This window comes from Symphalangus syndactylus, chromosome 23 (genome assembly GCF_028878055.3).
Source record: "Symphalangus syndactylus isolate Jambi chromosome 23, NHGRI_mSymSyn1-v2.1_pri, whole genome shotgun sequence".
NCBI classification, from domain to species: domain Eukaryota; kingdom Metazoa; phylum Chordata; class Mammalia; order Primates; family Hylobatidae; genus Symphalangus; species Symphalangus syndactylus.
In genome coordinates, this window is record NC_072445.2 from 59,158,265 (window position 1) to 59,178,302 (window position 20,038).

The following is a 20,038-nucleotide window of genomic DNA, read 5'->3' on the forward strand; positions in this document are numbered from 1 at the left end:
ATAAACGCGGCACAGAAAGACAAACATCCAATGTTCTCACTCACGTGTGGGAGCTCTAGAAGTTGATCTCATGGAGGTAGAAATTAGAACGATAGTCACCAGAGGCTGGGAAGGGTGTGTTTTGGGGAGATGAACAGAGGTTGGATAATACATTAAAAGTGCATATATATATATATATATATATATTTAGATAAAAGAATAAGTTTCAGTGTTCCATAGCATAATAGGGTGGCTGTAGTTAACAATAATTTATTGTATATTTCAAAATAGCTAGAAGATTTGAAGTTGTCACCAACACCAATAAATGATAATGTTTGAGGTGATGGAAATCTTAAATACCCTGATTTGATCATTACACATTGTATGCATATATAAAAAAATCACATGTACCCCCCAAATAGGTACAAATATCATGTATTATTTAAAAATTATGTAAGTCCAGTTATGTTCATTTATATAACATTGAATAGGTTAGATGTCCTTGAGCACAATTTAGTTGGAGGGTTTGATACAATAATCACTTAGGCTAATTTACCTCAGGACAAATACGGAATGCATATAATTAAATAGTTCCTGGTGAAAGAAGCTTGAATGGCCAGAATTGCATATCTAAGTCAAAAATGGAGTTAGGCTGCCTTGGGGCAAACACGGGCAGGGTCTGTTCTGAGGTTGGCCAGCTAAGGCTTATGTCCAAGATGCACAGGAAGGATTCTGATTGTAATGAACAGGGCTGGTCCAGGCACAATCATGACATTGATGAGGTTGAGGAGCTTGTATCTGGGACCCTCCCATCCTCCATTTTCCTTGCCTCTGCACTCACTAGCACTATACTTGATACCTGGTATAGCCACTCAACACACCCATCCTTTGTGAATGATTGAATTTTACCCCTTTCATTTTTTTTGAAAAATTTGTATAAATTTAAGAGGTACAAGTGTAGCTTTGTTCCATGGATATACTGTAGTGAAGTCTGAGTTTTTAGTGTCACCGTCACTCGAGTAAGGTATACTATAACCATTAAGCAATTTCTCATCCCTCACTCCCCCTCCATCCTCACACCCTTCTCGGATTTTCATTTCTAATTGGTAATGGTAATGCACCATCTCAGGAACTGTATAATTACATCTAACATCAAAAGAGTTATAATATCTTGAAACTGTTCACCATAGCCTAGCAAATGAAATAACTCAGCTCAGACTACAAAAATTCCCCATTGGCAGTGTGTGGCAGCAGCATCAGAGTCCTTAGTCATAAAATGACAGAGCCACAGAATAGTTGCAATGGAGATGGTTATCAGTCAACTTTAAAAAACTGTTTTCATGCACTCTGCAGCTTGGAATTTCCCCTCTTGCCCCACCACCTTCATGTCAAGAACAGCTGCACATGTGGGTCAGATCTGTAAAGGGCCACACAAATTCATCTGAGATTAGTCTGGAAATTCCCTCCTATGAATGTATTGGTACAATGGAATAACAGGTGATTTTGTGGGGTAAATATGTTTCAATACAACAATCATTCTGAACAGGAAAAAAAAAAAAACTCTCTGTTTTCCTCAATGTCTGTTATATTCCAGACAGGGGAAAATGCATAGAAAGGTCAAGACAACATTTCTAGTCTCCACATAAAAAACAAGAGTTTTCTACGTAGGCTGAAGCCATGTGGATGGAAGTGAACACCTAGAAAGAGAGTGGAAGGGAAGAAGTTAAGGTCAAAGTCTTGAAGAACTTCAATATTTAATTGTCAGAAAGTGAAAGATAATTTTGAAAAAGGGTCTCCTTTTCCAGAGGAATAAGAGACAAATTGGGAGCGTGTCAGGGTTGCAGAAATCCAGAGAAAAGAGGTTTCAAGAAAGTAAGTGTGGATAGTACTCTCGAATTACCCTGTAAGGTCAAACAAGCAAAGGAAAAAAGTAAGTAGCATGTTGTGAACCGAATTGTTTCCCGTAAAATTCATACATTGAAGCCCTAACTCCCGATGTGACCGTATTTGGAGATGGGGCTTTTGTTTTTTTAGATGGAGTCTTGCTCTGTCGCCAGGCTGGAGTGTAGTGGCGCAATCTCCACCCACTGCAACCTCCACTTCCCGGGTTCAAGCGATTCCCCTGCCTCAGCCTCCTGAGTAGCTGGGACTACAGGCTTGCATCACCACACCTGGCTAATTTTTATATTTTTAGTAGAGACGGGGTTTCACCATGTTGGCCAGGCTGGTCTCGAACTCCTGACCTCATGACCTGCCTGCCTCGGCCTCCCAAGGTGCTGGAAATCAGGACACACACACACGGAGGGAACATCATATGAAGACACAAACCAAGGACAGAGGTCTCGGAAGAAACCAACCCTGCTGACACCTTGATCTGGGACTTCCAGCCTGCAGAACTGTGAGACAGTACATTTCTGTTGTTCAACACCCCCAATCTCTGGTACTTTGGTATGGCAGCCCAAGCTAATGCATATAAACAACAAGGAGCACATAGATGACCTATGATAAAGTTGTTTCGGGGAAGGATGAAGGTGGAAAACCGGATTGAAGCATGCTGAAGACTAACTGAAGGTAAGTAAATAAATGAAGTCAGGGTGTATAGACAATTCTTTCAAGAAATTTGAATGTAAAGAGAGAGTGATAAACCGGGAGAAGTGGGGTTTTAAGATTCTAAGGATTAAACTTGAAAAATAGCAAATAATGTATAAGATCATATATGCAAAAATTACCATAAAAAGGTAAAATATTTCTCAGATTAAAGAGCAGAATTACAATTCAATCATCATGCCAATAATAAAAATAACAACAAATCTGTAATAATATTATTTATTGAACAACTAATACGAGCCAACTTGTGAGCTTCATGCTTTATATATTTTAACTAATTCTCTTTACAGCATAATGCCTGGAGCCTAGTAGGTATTTAATACATATTTACTGAACAAATAATGAATGACCGTACAACATAGGTATTATTATTGTTCCCAAGTTATATATGGGGAAATTAAGATTCCTGTAGTTTAAGTAATTTATTCCAGGTTTATATGGCTCCAAAGTGATGATACATCTAAAGTAAAGATGTGTCAAAAGGAAAATGCCCTAAGTGAAAGTTAAAAGAGATTAGAAAGGCTAAAGCTAAGAAGGCTTTCATATTGCCATCCAGGACAAAGGGTATCAGGTCAGCAACACCACTGACCTTGGAGAGTCAAACGTCTCCTGGGAAAAGGTACAGAAAGCTTTAATCTAGTGATTAGGATTATTCTAACACGAATTCCCACCTAGGAGCTAGGGGCCAGATTGTAGATCCTGTAGGCCCCTGTAAGAACTCAGCAAGATGATAAATGACTAGTTTTCTCCCCCTACCCTGTGCTAATTTGGACTCTCCAAGAGGGAGACATGCAGATTTAGAGGGGAAAGAGATTTGGGAGAAAGACAGGGAGAAAGGCAGAGGAGGCTGAGGGCCATTAGAACTCAGAGGTGAGACAAGATGGAAGGAGGGAAGGGTGGTTGGGAGCAAGTGTCTTAGACTGCAGTGTGGTTCTAAGAAAGTACAGCTGGCCCTCCATATCCATGGGTTATGCATGCGCAGATTCAACCAACCACGCATTGAATATTTGGAAAAAAATACAAATATAAAACAATACAGTGAAACAACTATTTACATAGCATTTGCATTGTATTAGGTATTTTAAGTAATCTAGAGATTATTTAAGGTATACAGGGTGTACAGGATGAGGTTATATGCAAATACTATCCCATTGTAGAGAAGAGATTTGAGTATCCTGGATTCTCAAAGGGCAGTCCTGGACCATGATGCCCATCACAGGAAGTCCTTGTCTTTCAGGAAAGAGCCTGCCTTATGTCCCTGCCACACTCAGCCATTGGCCAGGGGCAGCCCAGGGGAAGCGTAGCCTTGGGCTTTGGGATGTGGGCTGCCTACTGTCGCACATCCTTGGCACAATGTGGTGGTGTATTTCAAAGCGCAATCGTGGAGCTCTGGGTCAATTATGCCACCTACAGCCAAGATCTGCAAGTCCCATTATCACAGCCACCTCATATCCAGTGTTCATTTTTAGCTTCCTACTCAATAAAATTATTTTATATAAATGAGTGAATGGAAATAAAAGTACTAAGGAAATCTTAAAAAAATGGTCCTTTTCAGTTTCTAGTTAACTACCTAAATATTCATAATACTACTTAGTTAAATAAGTCAACCAACAGCAACACACTATCAGGCAACTTAGAATTGGTACGAGATGAATCTTTGACATAAATGTTTAAAATGTTATTAGTGTCTCATAAAATGTCAATTTTATATGTTCTAATAGACAAGACAAGACAAAAAAAAAAAGCAAAGAAAACACTCTTCTGTTTCCCTATGATCTCTTTAGCTAGTAGCCTTGGATCAGCCCAGACCCCAGCTTGCCATCTCTTCTTTCACGCTCTAGCCTTCTTCCCATACTAGCTCCTGTCAAAGTTGCTCCTTGGATTCCCACTTAGCATTTATCTCAAAAGGTCAAACACAAAGCCGCTTGCTCTCCACGTATTTGATGCAACAACCATGTGCTGAGAACTTGCTTTCTGCAGGATGGGGATCCGATGAGCCGATGATTGATGATTTGCTAAAGGAAATAAGCAAAGGAGAACAACTGGCCTGCTTTTCTCAAGGCTGTGTGCTAAGAATGTTGCCATATAATGTGCTCATTTGTAAAAGCAGTAAACTGAGTCACAGAATAAAGAATGATTTTATTTTTACACTTCCTTGAGAGTCGCTACCAAAGACAGAAATGTCACATAAAATTTTCAAATCCTGCACCATCCTGGAACGACTACCTTGAGATTGCACTACCTTTACAAGCTGAGCACATCAATGCCTGAGATTCATTCACTGTGTGTCTGAGAGGATAAATAACTGTACTTTTGCAACTGAATATTGATTCTTCAGCATTCTGTCATGTTAGACATACCATTTCAGTTGAATGAAGCAATTTTTTTTTCAGTATTGCAAGGGGAAAAAATAATAGCTATAGGACAGAATTTCATGCCTCCTAATATATCGGTTGCATAAATGGGAGTTTCAGTTTTAAATTTACCAGTAACCATGTCTCTCTTGCTTTTGTTACTCTCCCCAGTAATATCCATGCATTTAGGATTTAAAGTGGGGGAGAAAAGAGAATCACAGATCAAGGGAAAACTGAGTTTTTCTTTTCCAGGCTGAAGGAAACCAGAAATTAATAATTATATAATGGATTTTGTAATTGTCCTTTTTCTCATAAGGACTCAAACCTCAACCGCCCTGTCCATGGGGCAGTCGACCAGTTTACCAACATCTTCTACTGTTTGTAAGACAAAGCAAAAACTCTATAGAACCTCATTCACTTTACTTAAAGTATTCATTTACTGGGAGCTTTATATTAATATATTCCATGCTAGGAAGTTGAGCAATTCAAAGGGTTAACACAACTTTTTCAGGCTTCAAAAAGATGACTTCCCATTTTGGAGCTTCAAGATCATAGTTCTGGAAAGGTCCCAAAGAAAAGTCTCCTGCTCTTCTGTGCAATAGAGAAACAGTGCAGTCCTTAGAGGCAACAGGAGAATGGCCACTCTATGAAACTACTACACATGTGTATATATATATATGAATACAAAAATATCTGTTGATTTTATTTCATATAATAAACTACTCTATTTTTATGTGTGTCTTTGATCAAAAATTCCAGTTCCCATCCTTGTTTAGTTTGGCTGCACTCACTGGAATTCTATGGCAGAATCCTGTACAGATGAAAATCCATATAGTCTTTATCCTAGTTTACAGAGACTTCAGAAAGTGAGATTACTCAATATCTGTTCCAGAAACTTCTTTCCCTATTTTTTATTTTGCAGGAGTTCTTCCTCAATAATTTTATCTTTTTGTTTATTTGCTTTAAAAACTATGTATACATGAGGATTTTGATTAAGTAGTTTCTCTACCAACTTTCCAGGCTGCAATAATTGTCGTTGTCTTACACTTTGTTCAAAGATCTTATATTCCAAAACTTAAATATCTGAAAGGCTTTCCTTTTACTTATTTATGAAATACATTTGTTGAGTCTGTGTTGGTCAAGGCCCACACTGGTGCCATGGAGAATGCTTGCAACGGACATATATGTGGAGCTGCACAGGGCATTCCTCTGTGCTTGTTTCACCTTGGCTCTGGCTCTCTTCCCTTAGGTTTGCTTAATTGTCACACTGTTAGCAAAGTGGACAAAGAAGTAATGGCAGAAGGGCTCTGCCTCTGTCTCTTTCTTTGCTCTTTTTTTGGGGGTGGGGGCAGGTGGGAAGCAGGGAAACTTTTCCTGGAAGTCCTCCAGAGTTTTCTTGTATTTTATCATTGACCAGGATTTTGTTCTAATACCATTGCAAAAACAATCACAAATAAAAAGATGGGATTACAATGTTTGGTTTAGACTAACAGATTTAGATGGAGTAGATGTTAGGAAATCAACCGCAGTAGCTACAATAGGCATGCAAAGAAATCACAAAGTGCGAGATAGAAAGTGATAAACTATAAAAAAAGACACAACTAAAGTGCTTTGGGTGTTAAACCTGGAGAAATTATTTCCAACTAAGGATTAAGAAATAACTGACTTGTGAATTGAAGGCTGGATTTAGGCACAAAAAGATGAAAAAGGGTACTTTAATTTGCCAATCAAGAAACGATAATTAGAAAAAATGAGGCATCTATCAAGATATGAATCACATTAGGCTGAAATAAAAGGTATAGGAAGATGTATCGGTTAGCTCTTGCTGTGATAACAAATAACTCCCACATCTCAGAGGCTTGTAACCATATCCATTTATATCTTGCTCTCAGATCTACTTCTTGTCTGCAGCTCTGCCTGACCCTGTTCCAAGTGTCTTTTCACTCCTGGACCCAGGCTGAAGGAACAGCCCCTATCTGCAATAAACTTCTCTTGTGGCAGACAGTAGAAACCAAACCTATCATGAAGTTTCTAGGGGCACAGTGATCGGAGGTATTCCCTGTGAGATGAAGCCAAATTTGTGATATCTTGCACCTTCTACCACCAAGAAAGAGGCACAACAGCTGGTGAGTTTTTGAGCTCTGGAGGCAGTGCATTTCATAGTTAGGTATGCCGTTCTCGTCCATGTTCCAAGTTATCTTTGACCCACACAATTCTGCAAAGAGTTGAGAACAAGAGAAAGATCTGCAGCCCGGGCGTGGTGGCTCACGCCTGTAATCCCAGCACATTGGGAGGCTGAGGAAGGCAGATCACTTGGGGTTAGGAGTTTGAGACCAGCCTGGCCAACATGGTGATACCCCATCTCTACTAAAAATACAAAAATTAGCCAGTCATGTTGTCACTCACCTGCAATCCTAGCTACTCGGGAAGCTGAAGGAGAATTGCTTTAACCCAGGAGGCGGATGTTGCCCTGAACCAAGATCGTGCCACTGCACTCCAGCCTGGGTGACAGACCAAGACTCCATTAAAAAAAAAAAAAAAAAAAAAAAATTCTGCCGAGCAGATCCAAGCTAGTACTTAAGCTGCTCTACAACTTGAGAACTTAGGTCTACCAGATCAGATGGTGGATGGAGTGTCTGAAATGGCCTCTGGAGTCTCCAGAAGCCTCAATAGGAGAAGCACTATGCAGGCCTTTAGACTTTGGAGAGCTATGCCCTCTTCTGCCATTAACTCTTCTCCTTGGGAGAAACAGCCTATCTCTCCCCACACTTAGAGCTCATCTTTGTATGGATGGTTCCTAGAAAGATGCCCAGAGAGTTATAGGTGTTCAGCTAATGGTGGTTGGATGTATGAGCTTATGGAGTGAGTGGCAGAGAGGCTTCTCAGAGGCTTTGATCCAGGCTTCCTTATCTGGATGTTCATGCTGGTTACAGGCAGTCCCATGGCCCACGGTCCACCACTGCAAACAAAGGAAAGACTTTCTAGGAATGCTCATTGCACAGGTCATGCCTTTTCAGTCATTAAACCTCTTCCACAGGTAGCAGTAAGCTGGGAGGGTGTGACTGTGACCAAGGAAGACCCTGGCAGATCGAATTTAAATCCAAGATGCCGGCCCTTGGATCGGCCTGACCCAAATTCACCCTGGCTCTGTTATTCTAACTAATTTTCCCTGGAGTGTAGGCTAATCTGTGAAAAGAGAAAACATACACTTGCCCATTATGGGAAACAGGTGTTTGCACTGTGAATCGCTCCATGCCATCACATCGAGGCACGTTCTCAAAAGGGGGCGGATGTGATTTTTTTTTTGACATCTGCTAATGTTGAGGATATGACCAGACTTGCTCCCTTTCAGCTGAGAAACAATCCCCTCTCCTCTGTGGCAAGTAGGAGGATGACAGCCAACTTTCATCTTCCCTGACAAGATAACTCAGACATTTTCCTCAGGGAAAGGCGATTGATCATTGGGTTCAGCTGGAGAATAATGTGGAGTGAATGAAAGCACTCACAGAACTCCGTTCTTTATAGCTGCCTCCTTTGAAAACATGCAAGAACTCACAGGATAGTCTTCATTAGATGAGGAGCCCACTTGGGATTTTTACTTCTAAAGGCTCTTGAGTACTAAGGGCTATGACAAGAGGCCATTTCTGCTCCACAATGTAGACCAAAAAAGCTCTCCTCAGCCCCCCAAATGCCCCCCCTACCCTAACTACTCTGGTCAACATGGATCTCTCTCCTCTCTGAACTCATCAAAGCTCTTTTTGCCTGAAACTTACTGCAGAACATTCATTATAGATATCATATGAGATCATGTGCTGTCTTCTTATATTTCATGTCGTTTCTGGTAGATTTAAAACTTCTCGAGCACAGGGGACCTATCACATACTTCTTTAGTCATCTCTATGGGGCCCAGTGCAAAGCAGAGTATGTAAATAGTGCTCAGTAAGTAATCTGATTGATACAGTCACAAGCACAAGGAGTAAAAAGAATGTGTGAGACATTAATCATATTATGTCAATTTCCTTTTAGGCAACTTCATAAAAAGCCATTACCAATTTACAATTGAGCATTATAATAATTATTATTATTTGTAACCTAGATAACAAGCAATGCTCCAAGGCCCATGACATGAACAGTTTCCTGGCAACCTGAAGCTGGTCCCTCTGCTTGGGGTTTTTAACAATAGGATGGAAACATCATCACCTTCTTAAACCTAATGAAGGTACATCTACACAAGAACTTCTGTGTACCATTCTGTTATCATACCTTAAAATGATAACTGAGAGTTTAGAGACCTGCCAGGAAGCATTTCAAAGAGTAAAGTGATTGGATGAATTATTTTGGGGCAATTAATTGACATATTAAAATTCCTTACTTAGACTACTGAAAGGCTGATAAGAGATTAAAAAATTATAAAATCATGAAGATAAAAATAGAGTGACCGCAGAATTACCAAACAAGTACTATAATTCTGCTACCTAAAGACACTCAGCAGCCGGGCACGGTGGCTCACGCCTGTATTCCCAGCACTTTGGGAGGCCGAGGCGGGCGGGTCACCTGAGGTCGGGAGTTTGAGACTAGCCTGACCAACATGGAGAAACCCCATCTTTACTAAAAATACAAAAAAATTAGCTGTGCATGGTGGCACATGCCTGCAATCCCAGCTACTCGGGAGGCTGAGGCAGGAGAATCACTTGAACCCGGGAGGCGGAGGTTGTGGTGAGCAGAGGTCATGCCATTGCGCTCCAGCCTGGATAACAAGAGTGAAACTCCGTCTCAAAAAAAAAAAAAAAAAAAAAAGACACTTGGCAAACAATAGGCTTGGAGACCCCCTTATTTAATGGTCAAATGACTAAAGATATAAACAGATCTTGAAAGGATTGGAATCAATTAATGGTGCATAGAGCCATAGTATATTATTAAGGAAATCAGGAATACTTGGAGTGCTTGTATGAAGGGCGTATTACCATACTTCTCAGACACATCATACTGAGGGAATAAGGGTATTGGACTTCTTTATTATTATATGTCTTCAATTCTTATCCTCAGTCTGAAATTATTTTCTCTTTTTTTCTGAATTCTTACAGAATTTTATCTGTGCCAACAATATAATCTGTATATTTTCTTCATTGTATTACAAATACATGTCACGTATTCTACTAGATTTAGAGGTCTTTGATGACAGAAATAATGATAAGTATGATGATGATAATAATAAGAGCCAATATTTATTATACTCTTACTCTGTGCCATACTTTTTGGAATTTATTGATTCAGTCTCATTTAATCAGATTGCATGTCTTTTAGGTCTACTCACACTTGGAATAAAATTATCTGTGAAATCAACAAATGGTAAGCAAGTTCAATAGTTTGTTTTCCCATCAGGTAACCTGGAAACATGGGCAGATCTGATTGAAATGCAGATTCCTCACTGGCTTTTTCCCCCCTTTGTAATTTTTCAGAAGCCTGTTTTACCAGGCAGGGAGGGGCAAATCTTCTGAGGGCGTATTTCCCTCCCAGTCCCTGTGCGTTGGTATCTACTAGTAGTTCGCAGCAAATGCCCCTTGACTTATACACCCCACAGCACTAATGGTGAAAAGGACATAGCATTGTCATTAGCATAAATAATAGCTTGGGGACACAGTTGCAGGTTATATACAGTGAGATGCTACCACTGCAGATTTACAACAAAATCAACATACAGTGTCCCATGAAGATAATGAGGCAGAGAATGCATATATAATTCACATGTTCCAAATAAGCTCTGTAATGAGTTTGAGAGGTCCCCGCGTATTTCTAATTTGTCTACATCTGTTGAAGGTGGGTGGGTTCTAAAATGTGGGCTTGAAATCTCTGAACACCATGAAAATAGTAAAAAAGAAACTGTGAGTGTTATTCCAAAGCTCTAAAAGGCTTAAAAATAAATCCTAAACATCCTCAAGAAACTCCCACTCTTAGGGAAATTATTAACTTGTGAGTAATGTGAAGCCATTCTCAGCAGATTCCCAGTCACATATCCTGCCATTTACATTGTTTACTCTTTAGAGTGAGCCCTTCTTATATTTCTCATGGACTTCCAAGTACATAGAATGGGCCAAATAGAAAGAGCTGCTCTTCCTGCTCCTTTTTTTGTACCAGCCCTCATCCCTCCCAGCCCCAGCTTGGCATTTTCCTGGGAGTGCAGTCTTCTGAGGGAACTTGCCTTGGGCCAATGGAGGCTGGGAGGAAAGAGACGAGAAGGATAGAGGTGAGAGAACCATGCCAACCGGTCTTTGAGCTCCTCATTACCGTGAGAAATTCTAAAATGGCCTGGCTCTGTAGCCATCTACAGAGTTTCCTTTAAAGAGAAAGCTGGACCTTGTAGAGTTTCCTCCTTTTCTGATTAGGAGGAGACTCTTAGATCCTGGATCTGAGAGTTTGCGAAAGTTTCTTTTCAGCGGTGGGCGGTAAGTCAAGATGGCTGAATTCCCGAGCTTTCTGGTTATATGTGAAAGTTCTCAGCCTCTACCCAAGCCTTTTTCTCTGCCAAGTGGTGTGATAAAACTTGTGAGAACAGGTTTTCCTTGTGAGGTAGCTGATGCATCTGCATCCATTTCTGGCAGAAAACCAAAGCAAAAAGGGATTTAGAGAAACATCACAGAACATCATAGGGGCTTCATATGCATTTGCTATGGAAGTTTCATGATTATTCAGGGGAATGTGTTTTTTGTTTGACATTTACCCTAGCCGTTTCTCATAGCTCTCACACTAACTCTAACCCCACATAACCAGCCAAGACCCAGGGAAGCCACTTTCATTTGGATGAATTATAAGCTTTTTGTCAATTCAACATGATCAGCGTGTGGCCCAGTTGGTCTTTTTCAACAATGAGCCTCCGCAATAATAGGACCTTCGGTCTCAAAGGCCTTTTCCATGAGTTATCACTTTTAATCTTAGGAGAGAATCGCTCCATCTGTCTCTAAAATTCATTCATTCCTATATCTCAGTTAAAGCAACTTTTTCTATATTCCATCCTTTGTCTTTAATAAGAAACAGAATCGAAAGAGAAATAGGTATCCTTGGCTTTCTTTCAGAAATGAAGAGGGAACACAGCTAGCTATTGCACTCTCCAGGGGCCTCTTAACCAGCCTCTGATGGCAGCACCATAATCAGTTTAACCTTTGCTCACCCTTCCACTCCCCAAGACAGCAGCCATGGGGACTGTCAGTCACCGAGAAGCTGGGCTCCCCCACCTTCCTCTTCTCAGTTCTGCTGGGAAAAGCCCATAGGATGCCAGCTGCCCAATACATGCTTGGTGGACAATCCAAGCAAGCAGTTATTTCCCCTTAGAAATCTTCAAGGTCACCAATCAATGTAGAGTTATAAAGTGCTTTACTGATTATCTCATTGAACCCTTAATACTGTGAGGCAAATGCCTTTGTCATTTTGTAGAGAAAAAAAATCAGAATTTTAGTGAGATTAAGTAACTTGCACAAAGTCAAGTTACTTGGATTGAACCCATATCTTTTGGCTCATTTACAATGGAGTACATTTACAACTTCCTTGCTATTCAAAGTGTGCTCAATGGATCGTCAGCATTACCTGTGATCCTTGGGCACTCCTCAGACCTACTGAATTTTAATCAGATCTCAAGTGATTTGTGTGCACACTAAAGTGTGAGAAATACTGTTGTACAGTGTAACTATCTCCAGCCAGAGGGAAGTTCAGTTGAGGCCCGAAACGCAGAGTGACCTAATAATGAGATGGATGTGTCCCTGGTGGGAACATCAAGGCAAGCTCTAATTTTGTATTATTCATCTGCAGTTAGTTTCAAGATTCAAATCTCCCCAACTCTTCCAAGTTGACTGAAAACAAGATCTCAAACTCTATAGCAGACAGATATCTGGGTATCTGTCCAATATCTCTTCGGGGGAAAGGGGCATTGTTTTCGTGTTAATCTTTTTGAAGCTCCCTAATAAACACAGGCTCATCACTTCTGTTAATTCTGGAGTCCTGGCTGATGTGTCTTTTGAGAAAGCCCATTTAGCTTGAATACTCTTGGAGATATTCAAGATAAGACATATTGATTTTTCGCTTGAACAAAAGCTGCTTTTGATTCTCAAGATAATTGGTATTTGTAGGGGGTATGGAAGGGCTGGAGAGGAGACAGCTGTAAAGTCCCCAAGGGGAACCAGGAAAGAAAGCTGCCTCCAACTTCATTCTGCAGTTCTTTGCACATCCTCTACCAGTGAGGGCTGCATAGGCTGTTCAGTGCCTGTCTTTAAGATGTCATTATTTAGATAAAAATATGTCTGGATTCTTTTCACCTTCTGTCTTTCCCAACTTTCCATAGCAGTTGTCAGGAAACCAAATGGCACAATTTCAAACATTGGGAAAGTCCAGTTATCCAGAATGTGCCCACACCCCGCCACTCCATGCCAAGAATTCCATTAAGGTCATGTTTCTGCTCAAGGAATACTCGCTGATACTCTGGAAACCTCAGGTGGTTGATTAAGAGCCACAGGTCCTATTGCACATAGGTGACATCTTTGTGAAAAAATGTTGGCCCCCCCAAGCTTAAGCTGTTTAATTTGGGCATTGGAACTCTGAAATCCAGACTCTTCATGACAAAATGACTCTGGTGGGGGAGCTGTTTTTTCCTCCTATTGGGAGTGCCCTGGACCTAAGTGAAATGTGGCCCAGTGCACAGGTGTGATTCTTCTCTTCTGTTCTGGGGACCACACGTGGGACTCACAAGCATGATTCAGGCCACTTGGATAACTCTGTTAATAGAAGTATGTGATTATTTTTCACATCATCTCTCTTATATGGCAGATGTTTAATTTGATTGGTTGTACACAAGTATGTATTAATTCACCTTTTCTGTTCTTGAACAAAAATAGTACCTCTAACCACAGTCTTTCTAGAATCTAGTCCAACTTGGCCTCTTCAAGAATCTAAATCTAATGAATCCTATTCCACTATTCATAACTCATTCTACCACTTGGATTCTCCATTCTAAATCACTGGGTCTTCCATTGACACCTTCTAGCCCAAATCTATGTTGATAGAAGGATGGGTTCTCTCCAAATGTCTACTATGTGCTTGCTACTCCTGGGCACGTTGGGACCAGCAAGGCTGACCATTCAAGCCAAGTAGAAAGCTTGTATTAGAGACTCCATTCAAGGAACCAAATCTCAAGATTGTCACAAATCTATGCAACATGTAAGCCCTATGCAGAAATCTGGAGACATTTAGCATTTCCCTATATTGGAAGAAATGCTTACCGTAAGGTACAAATGTAAGTCAATTTTTATTTTAGAAAATGAATATAATTTGTATTATGCCAAAAGACAAATCATATGATTGTCCCTTACTCCAGTAAAATCTCCAGATTGTTACAGAATGCCCAGCTCTGTTTTTGCAAGAGTAATAAGAGCTCTCCTTGGGTTGAATGGTCACGCTTGGTGGTCCCAACTCACCCAAGAGCAGCAAGCACATATTAGGCATTCAGCAATTATCTGTTGAATGCATAATGACATGATTGGAAAAGAAGTGATAGATAGATTCACTAGATTTCCCAAGGCCCCTCTTCTGCCCCCACTCCCACCTGAAACACAAATACCTACCATTTGAGTTGCTTTCACTTACCCAAGAGACTATCAGCTGCTCCAGATTTGGGGGAGTTTTGGACCAAAAGCTTAGTAAATATTTCCTAAATCAAAACCACACAGGCAGAGTTCACTCAGTCTACTAATTGAGAACTATTGCTTTCCATAATGAGACACGCAGCAGTTTTAAGAAAGAAGTAGGCCTTGAGAGGAAAATATTTGTAAAGGGAACAAAAGCAAATGCTGTTGTGTTTGCCAATGACATCTTGGAGAACTGGTGGGTATTAAAAGAGGGAAAACAAAGAGGCCTGATATTATTATATGCCTTTCTTTCAAGTACACACATACACACACCAAAGTCAGCCCAGCCCTTTTTAGGGGGAATGTTTCTGGCAGAAATAATTACTCTATACTTATTGCTGCTGGAGTTGTGGCCCCACGGGGGAACAGGAGGTACAAGGGAATGAGGTGGAGCTGCTGGGGAAAACAAATGGGCAGTAAGCAATTTACAAAGGGCTGGGTTTGCTCTACTTGGAGAAAGGAGTGTATATTTTAAAATATCACATGTAATTAACACTGGAAGAGGGGAATGAAATGGTTCACACCAGTGATTCCAGGGAGCTTTTGTATGAAACAGACGAAGGGGAAAAAACCTGATTAGGCATCGGCCTTAAGTACAGTTTCCTTGTATTTCCTTTTTCCTCTTTACCATATAATAACATAGCTTAAAATTAGTTCTGACAGCTAATCAGAATGAGTGGCTCTTTCTTTTCCTGGAGTGGTTAACAAGTACTGTGCATCGTGCCAACACTGCACGCTGCTCAATGGATGTAAGAAGAAAAGAACGGATTAGTTACTTGGTGGCATGCAGCTCTGCATCTCTCTTCAGTTGAATCAGAGGGATCCTGTGGTACCAGGGTCTGTGATGTGTCCGAGGGCAGTGTGGGAATGTTGTCATCCAGCTCTGCTACATGGGCGGCTCCTCCTCCCTGCTGGCCCCAATGCTAACCCCCCAGCCGGCTCCAATGCCTCCCACTCACAGTTACTTCGGCTTCTGATGGTGCACTGGAAATCTGTACTGTAAAGACGGAGTGTTGAACTAAATTTAGGCTGTGGAATGATAAAGCAGGAAGTAGCTCAAGACAGAAATACAAAATCAAATCAAACTCTCTCTTCAGGAGAAGAAGCTGGGACCCGGGAGGATGTCTCAGAACAGGACAAATATTGCATGTGATTGGCAGATGTGAGGCATGGTCATCCAGGTGAGTGGGCAGGGGCTTCCCTTCCCAAGGAGTCTCCTTTACTTGGTTGAAGGGAGTTTGTTAGCCTTACTGAGTTGCTTTTCCAGTTTGTAATGCAAAAGGATGATCATTGCTAAACAAGGATGTGATAGAATGGAGTGGAGTTAAAGAGCTCTAAGGCTTCCCAAATGAAAACTGTACAAAGGCACACAATGATTGACCCACCAACTAAAAATAATAGCAGCAGCAAAAGGGGCCCAAAGGTGGGATCTGGGCCAAGCACAGCCCACAGAATTCCAAAGTCAGCCCTGGAGTTGCGTCATGTTTAAAATCCCAAGTATCTCTGAGACTATGGCTCCCCACATGTCCCCTCTGAGGAAAGGACCCGGGGGAAGGGTTCTGGGCTTAACAGGAAAACATGGCAAGCTGAGGCCTGAAATGTGAGTGGGCAGAGCCTCCTAAGCGGAGAGGAGCCATGTCCAAGCCAACAAGCTGGGCAACCTGATTATGCCCCAGTAGGCTCTTGGCTGGCCTCCAGGAAGTTCTCCCTTTTACGTCAGCTGTTGAGGGAGGAGTAGGCACTCCCATTCTCAAGGCCAGTTCCAGAGGCAAGTGAGCCCTTGAAATTGGAATGAGACTTCTTTAGTGCAGACAGATGTCCTGGCATTTCATAACTGTGTTTTATTGCATCCATGCAAGATGGTCAAAGAGGAAAACCAAACCTTTAAAATTGCTTTAAAAATGCACAGGCTATATTTTGGCTAGATGGATACTTGTCCTGCCTTTTATTTGTTGCAATAAAATACACATAACATAAAACATATTTTAATCATTTTAGGGTGTGCAGTTTAGTGGCATCAAGTTAACCCATAATATTGTATAAGCATCACCGCCAACTAGTTCCAGGACACTTTCATTAACGTGAAAGAGAACTTGTTATTCATTAGCAGTCACTCTCCATTCCCACGTCCCCCCAGCCCCTGGCAACCACGAATCTACTTTCTGTCTCTATAGACTTGCCTGTTTTGGATATTGCATTTAAGTGGAATCATACAGTATGTAGCCCTTTGTGTCTGACTTCTTTCACTTAGCATAATGTTTCTAAGATTCACAGAAAATGCAGCATGTACCAGTATCTCATTCCTTTAATGGTTGAATAATATTTCCTTTTATGTAGATAACTCATTTTGTGTATCCATTCATCAGTAAATGGACATTTGAGTTGTTTATGCCTTTTGCAAATTGTGAATAGTGTTGTTGAAACATTCACGTAAAGATTTTTGTTTGATTGTTATTTTCAGTTATTTTGAGTATATACCTAGGAGTGGAATTGCTGGGTTATATGATAATTCTGTGTTTAACTTATTAATGAACTCCCAAACTATTTTCCATAGGGGCTGTACCATTGTACACACTCACCAGTGGTACATGAGGATTCCAATTTCCCCAAATCCTTGCCAACACTCGGTGTTTTCTGCATTCTTAATTATCATTGCCGTCCTAGTGAGTATGAAGTGGTGTCCATTCTGGGTTTGATTTGCATTTCCCTAATGACTCAGGATGCTGAGCATCTTCTCACGTGCTTGTTGGCCATTTGTATATCTTCTTTGGAGAAATGACTGTTCAAGTCCTTTGCCCATTCTTAAATTGGATTTGTTGTTGTTGTTGTTGTTGTCAGAGGTTTTTTGTTTGTTTTGTTTTGTGTGTGTTTTTTTTTTTTTTCTTGATGGAGTCTCACTGTTGCCAGGCTGGAGTGCAGTGGCGCCATCTCAGCTCACTGCAACCTCCGCCTCCTGGGTTCAAGCGATTCTTCTGCCTCAGCCTCCCAAGGAGATGGGACTACAGGCGCACACCACCACGCCCAGCTAATTTTTGTATTTTTAGTGGAGATGGAGTTTCACCATTTTGGCCAGGATGGTCTTGATGTCTTGATCTCGTGATCTGCCCACTTCGGCCTCCCAAAGTGCTGGGATTACAGGTGTGGGCCACCTCATCCAGCCAAGCTCTTTTTGTATATTCTAGATACTGGAACCTTACCAGACATGAGATTTATAAATATCCTCTCTCATTCTGTAGGTTATGTATTTACTGTCTTGATTGTCCTGTTTTTAAAGAGAAGATACTAAACAAAGCACTTAGGTGCCATTAGGAAAAGAATACCAAACAGGATAGTAACAGGCATAAAAGTTTTGTGCTAAGGGAAGTCTCCTCACTGTCATTTGTTTTCTCTCCTGGCTATCAATATTTCTCTCCTGGCTATCAATATTTCTCTCCTGGCTCATATCCAAAGCCTCCTGGAACTAACCATAGTGTATTAGGTTGTTCTTGCACTGCCATAAAGAAATACCTGAGGCTGGGTAATTTATAAAGAAATGAGCTTTAATTGGCTTATGGTTCTGCAGGCTGTACAGGAATGAGGCTGACATCACCTGGCTTCGGGGAGGCCTCTGGAAGCTTCCAATCATGGTGGAAGGAGAAGTGGGAGCAGGCAAAAGCAGGAGCAAGAGAAGGAAAGTGCCACACACCTTTAAATGACCAGATCTCGCAAGAACTCAGTTATGATTGCAAGGCATTACCAAGGGGGTGGTGCTAAACCATTCAAGAGAAATCCACCCCCATGATCCAGTCACCTCCCACCAGGCCCCACAGCCAATACTGCGGATCGCATTTTGACATGAGATTTAGGCACGGACACACATCCAAACTATGTCATACAGCAACAATACATTGTGTAAAGACTCTATGTGCCAGCCACGGCTCTTAGGTATGGGGATTTCGTAACACATGCCTTAACATGTATTTTTCTCCTGTTCTTGTAGATACTTTGCAATATAAGACTTATTACTTGTATTGTATAGATGAGGAAACTGAGAAGCAGATATGTTAATGAGTGGACAAAGACCTCACTGCTCACAAGTGGCAGAGTCGGGACCCAAACTCAGGTCTGTCTGACTTGAAAGCCAGAACATATCCTACTCACTCACCAGTTTGGTACATTTTGCTCTGGGGTCCTTAGGACCTCCATAAGTTCATCTGGGGCCTTTCTGGCCATAGAGAGGAGGACCAATAGAGGGTTTGGGTCTCTGGGGCCAGCGCACACTTTAATCAGGGCAACCCTGCTTCGATCTCTTTTCTAATCTGTGACTTTTGTATATGATTGTGTTTGGGCAGGAAAAAAAAAAAAAAAAAGAGAGGTCTCTGGTGCTTTAAAACGTGTTTGAAATCCACTACGAAATCATGTTACTTCATGGAAGAAAATCCCAAAGCTCTTGTGCCTCTTATAAAATAGAGGTTTCATTAAAGGAAGGCTTTTTCTAAGCCTTATAGATAGAAACGTGGTATTGCATTTGTACACAATTGCAGTCACACATGTGCACAAATACACACACACACACACACACACACACAACCTCCCTCCACTCCCCAATTCCTGCGCATTCCAATTCCCTACTCCAGACAGAGGATGCCAGCTCCAGGGGAAGTTGCCTCTGAACACCCACTCACCAAAAAAAAAAAAAAAAAAAAGGCGCTCTTGCCAGCAATTGCACCCACACTTCCCAGCAGTCCTGGCTGCTGCCATTCACTGGTCAGGTATGATGCTGCCTGCTCACCTTTGACAGCCTTCCCAGCAGCCAACCAGCCCAGAGAGTCTCCAAACCAGGGCCACGTTTCTTGCAAAGTGAGTTCCCACCCACCCGAGAGGGAGAACCTTAGCTCCTCATCATCACCAGTCATAATGATGATGATACTCTGGAAGAGATCCATTCTGTGGAAACCCCACAAGGTGAGGCCACGTCTAAATAGCTTACAGGTGAGTGTCCTTCCTCCCTGCCTGACCACTGGCTTGGATGGAGAGGCGGTTGCATGGCCAGGTGAGGGGGCCACGGGGCTGTGCACTCCCACATCACATTTCTGATTTTCCAGACAGCATGTCCCAGCAGGATGCTGATCTGGGCCTGGAAATCCCCATCCAGAGTGTTGATCTCTGTCTCGAGCTCTCTGCATTTCCCTTGTTAGGAGATTAGGGCTGTCCGACGAGTTCGTCGGAGGTTATCACAGGCATCTGAGGTGCCAGCATGGGAGGGCGAACAGTTGCTGAGAGGGTGAGGGGCTTTGAAGTGGGTGGGCAGCAAGGTGGATTTGTAAAGTTTCTCAGAACTGCAACTTGGTTTTCTGAAAATTTATCCTGTGCGCCAATAAATTGTTGCCAGATGTCTGCTCCAATACAGATCTAGCGTGAGATCACATGAAGACATTTAATGCCATTAAC

The 20,038-nt window shown here is 41.6% G+C and overlaps 1 long non-coding RNA gene across 1 annotated transcript; it reads left to right on the forward strand.

Annotated features, from left to right (window-relative positions):
- Nucleotides 1-2,155: 2,155 nt before the first annotated feature.
- Nucleotides 2,156-9,116, forward strand: LOC129473207 (uncharacterized). Its single transcript, XR_008654217.2, has 3 exons — nt 2,156-2,550; nt 6,833-7,066; nt 9,037-9,116. It is a non-coding gene; the product is annotated as an uncharacterized lncRNA (long non-coding RNA).
- Nucleotides 9,117-20,038: the final 10,922 nt, after the last annotated feature.